This window comes from Trifolium pratense, linkage group LG6 (assembly GCF_020283565.1).
Source record: "Trifolium pratense cultivar HEN17-A07 linkage group LG6, ARS_RC_1.1, whole genome shotgun sequence".
Taxonomy (NCBI): domain Eukaryota; kingdom Viridiplantae; phylum Streptophyta; class Magnoliopsida; order Fabales; family Fabaceae; genus Trifolium; species Trifolium pratense.
This window is the reverse complement of record NC_060064.1, coordinates 976,196-981,321: the sequence shown is the minus strand read 5'-3', so window position 1 is coordinate 981,321 and position 5,126 is coordinate 976,196.

Below are 5,126 nucleotides of genomic sequence, written 5' to 3'. Positions count from 1 at the left end.
GGACATTTTCTTTTTTGTTTATATTTTATTTTATTTTTGAGTTTAATTGTTGTGCACCGTCGATGTAATTTTTTTTTACACATACATCCAATAATGCATTGCCACATCATTTAATGAATGTGACTCATCATGTGTTTTTAATTACTATACATGATGTGTCGATATATTATTGAACGCATGTACAAAATAACTTTACACCGACGGTCCATATAAATTAAATTCTTTATTTTTTTATTATAGTGTCAGCTTAACTTTTATTTTTACTTTTTTATGAGCATCAGGTTAATTTATTTATCTTTTGATACCGCAAAGAATGATAAATTATGCTACAGAATAGTAAGAATTTTGATCTCTTCAAGTATATGGTGAGGGATTCGATTATTGGCTTATGCTATGGAGAAAATTTGGGTGGGATGGGAAAACTCGCCTTATGTGCCTAGGGGCGTAAGCGGGTCAGAAAAATTCAATTGAACCGACGATCCAAACAAATCCAAATCGAAAAAAGAAAAAAATAACTGAATTTTACGGTTTGAATCAAAAATCAAATCATACCGATTGAAAAGTGATGTGGTTTGGTTCGATTATCTATTCCAATTTTCATAAGGAGAATGTTAAGGTAGTAAAAATAGAAATTATGCCTTAGAATTTGTGCATTTTAACTTTTCAAGTATTAAATGTCTTGTATCATTAAATGTTAAATTTTTATATTAAGATACCTTATCATGTGCCCTATATGCACATGTTAACAAGACCCTTTTCATAATCAATGAACAAACAGAACCAAACTAATATATATCTATTATTAAGTTAATAATTTTTTTGGCAGTCCACATCTATTAAGAAATAAAACAGACCCAACTACTTGTAACCAAAATATAAAAATCTTATTATAAAAAAAAAATATAAAAATCTTTCTCACTCACATGGTTAAAAAAAAAAAAAAAAAACTAACTTAGAAACTCTCATAGTCTCTCTCCCTCGAAGTCATAACCGCAAACAACCTCTCGTTGCTCTCATTCTCAAACTTCTTTCAACACTAAGCAAACAGCACAACACTCTCAAGTAATGGGTTGAAAATAATTGATGATTTCGTTAACAAGGTAAGAGTTGCATATAAGTTTGTTAAATCTTTATCAAATAGATAATTATATAAGGTTGTCAGAACCGGACCGGTCATCGAACCGGCGAGCTCATCGGTTCAAGGTTCAATTAGTCGGACCATGTTCAACCAGGGTCGAACCGTTTTTAATTAATACATAAATAAAAATATGTGAATAATTGCTCAATATTTCACAATTTCACACATTAAAAAGATAAAATAGCACAAGTCAAAATAAAATAAAATTTATAATTCAAACCAAATTATAAATTATATAATAAACTAAATTTAATAACACAAAATAGCACCATAACATCAATTGACAACACACTGCCTTCAAAAAAATCAATTCCTACGATGAAAAACAAACATTTCCTATTCCTACGACGTGTTGTTTTGTTTCAGATTTTTTTAAAAAAATAAAAAATAAAAAAGTTAAAACGACGTCGTTTTGCCATGTTTTTTTTTAAAAAAAATCTGCAGAACCGCTTAGACCGTGTCGGCCGGTTCGCCGGTTCAACCCAGTTCGAAACCTTCACATGTTTTTTTGCCGGTTGATTTCCTATCCGGTTTTTGCTCATAACCGAACCGTTTTTATGACCGGTTCACGGTCCGACCGGCCGGTCTGGTCTGATTTTGATAATCCTTGATTATATGATATAAGTTTATCGGGATAAAAATTGAGTATCACTTGTATTTCTTCCTCGTACTTTTATTCATCTTCTATTATATGATATAAACTTTTGCTGTTAAATATATATATATATATATATATATATATATATATATATATATATATATATATATATATATATATATATATATGTGTGTGTTGCCACTTGTACTTCTTCTCTGTAGTGGACTAGGATATCATGAACTTTTATTCATCTTCTATTCTATGACATAAACTTTTGCTAATAAAAAAAATGTTGCAAGAAGTGAGTACTAATTATAATAGTCCAGGATAGATAAAATGTTATTTTTTATTTTATACAATTTGTATGTAGTATAAAATGTTTTTTTTTTGGTACGTATTATAAAATTTTTTTTTGGTACAATACGTATTATAAAGGCTTAATTAGTAAAATGGTCCCTTAAAGACATTTTTGGTTTCATATTGGTCCCTTAAAGAAAAAAAGGTCTGAATTGGTCCCTTAAAGACTTCTCCGTTAAACATTTTGGTCCTTTCCGTCCATTTTTACCATAAACCGTTAAATTGTGTACAGGTGGCACTATTGTTGTGTATGGTGAGTCAATATACTTAGTGTGCACCATAAACCTTAATAATATTTTAGTTTTATCCGTTTGATATTTTTGACAAAACTAAAACCATTAGATCTTATTGGTCTATTATATCTAATAGTGAACCACCAACATATGATATTTTTTCCTTTTATTCATCTTCTTCCTCAAACCCAGATCTTGCATCTTTCTTTTTCTTTTCTTTTTCCATCGATTAAAGGAAAAAAAGGTAATGTCAGTTTCATCTTCGTATTTGCGTTTTTGTGTTTTGTTTTGTGGGATCTGTGGATCTGTGTTTGCGAATCTGGGATCTGTGGTGGTGGTGGTGTTGAAGAATATGAAATTGGGTGTTGATTTTGAGATTGGGTGTTGAAGAATATGAAATTGGGTGTTGATTTTGAGTTTGGGTGTTGAAGAATATGAAATTGGGTGTTGATTTTGAGATTGGGTGTTGAAGAATATGAAATTGGGTGTTGATTTTGAGATTGGGTGTTAAAGTTATGAAGAACATGAAGAAGGAATTGAGGAAGAAGATGAAGGAATGATGAAGGATGAAGAACACGATGGTGCACTGTTATATCCGGTGGACATTCAAAATCTAATGGTTTATTTTTTTTCAAAAATATCTGATGGTTAAGATTAAAAAATGTATTGAGGTATATGGTGGACCACCTACAATGTTGGTACACCTAATATATTTGGTGTTTATAAATTAACGGTAGGGACCAATGTGACAAATGGTAATATTAATAAGGGACCAATCTGAACCATATTTTCTTTAAGGGATCATTATGAAACTTAAAATGTCTTTAAGGGACCAAAAGAATAATTAAGCCTATTATAAAATGTTGTCACATAACTTTATCAAATTTCAACTTTTTATTATTGGATATCTCTGCGCGCAACGGCGGAGACTAATTCATCGAGCCTTGTGGGACCCAAATAGATGGTAAACTCTCCCTAAGAATTTTAACACTGCTGCATGCTCAAGTCAGAGATCGAACTCAGGACTTTGGTTAAGCTAGAAGAGACCGACTTTTTATTTAGTTTACTATCGTCCAACTTGTTCAATAAAAATTTTAAAATTAAAAATAATACAACAAGAATTGTTAAATCCTTTATTTTTTAACATGCATCCTATATTTTAACATCAAAATTTTATGTCAATTACCATTTCTTTGTATTGTTATATGTAGAAGGTGGTTTTTCTGTCTCATTTCTTCAAGGATTGAATAATTGATCACTTATTCGAGGCTCAAATCTCTTTATCGTGGGACACTTTGTTAGAATATTTTCCAATATTACGTGGGCTGCAATCAATTGTGAGTTTTGGTTTTAATAAAAACGGGTTGATGTTGTTGTGATCCATTTGATGATGCTTAAGCCCGATAATTGTGATCAGTAATAATGGGCTTGAACACTAATTCTGATTTGTGTAGAAACAAAGTGTAGGCCCAACTCTAGAGTCCAAGATGGGTGATACTAGGGTTGTGATCTTATATAAGACTGGCTAGGTCCCCTTTGCCGTCACGTACAAACACAATAAGCTCATTTGTGGTTTTACCCATCAAAGACCTCAAAGACCGGAGCAAGTGATAGGCAAAGGAAGACCTTGTCTAGTATATCGATGTTTTCGATATTGGTGCGCTTCCGGTAACGATGGTTTGTGATTATGATTATCAAGTAAGTGTGTTCTAATTTCATATAATATATCGATCTCTAAATTATTAATTATTACATGTGGTATCAGAGCTAGTATTATATGAGTTAGAACCCTAATATATGTTTGGTTTGGTGACGGTGTTATACTGAATCGTAATTTTTAATTCAACAATATTGTTTCATCAAACTAATTTGGGGTTATTCTTATATACGGTAGATATGGTATACTGTGTGTTTCTACTTCTAGAGACTGAATTTTTTGTGACGATGTCAATCGTGCCTGTTTCATATAGTTTTAACAGTGAAACCATAAAATTTTATAAGGTTGATTTCTACATAATCATATGATCGGTGGTTTCTCATGGATAATACCAAACTCAATCTATAACTGAAACACAAAACTGAAGGCAATATTGGTTTATGTTTATTTATTTATACCGATTACAATATATAATTGGTTTGTGTTGTTTGCCAATAGCCTGATTAATTGGTTGCTGTGTTTGGAACGATTTATGCTATGTCTTTCTCCATGCTATTAGTAATGTTTTCGTGTTTAATTCTGGTCTATTAAAACAAAGATTTGCTAGAGTTTGCAATACCTTAATATGTGTTGGATTTAGATCGACCCTTGTAGTCATGTGTGAGAGATATTGTGAGTGGACAATATTTACTTGATTTAAGCTATACCAATTTGAGTGGTAGATATATGAATTAAAATATGTATTTTCTTTTAATCGGTTTTCTATACTTTTGTTATTGAAATTGTGCATTCAAATTGGTTCCAGCATGAGATTCAATTGCTCCTTTGTTTTATGTGCTATAATCATATAATCTATGTTCCGATACAAATTTTGCTTAATAATTTTGAGATACAAAGTGATAAACTGGAACATGAAATAAGCACATCAATTGTTGTCTATTCAGTGTTAAGAAAATAACTATATACTGAATACAATAGATCCAACACAAATCATTCATATTGGCTTTCACAAATTTTGCAAAGCATGTTTGTCGATTATGGTTCAAGATTTCATTATAAAGGGCAATTAAGATTTTTCATGTGCCTATTGTTAAACCACTGTAGTTATTAAAATTTAGTGCACATGAAAGATTGGCTTGCAAT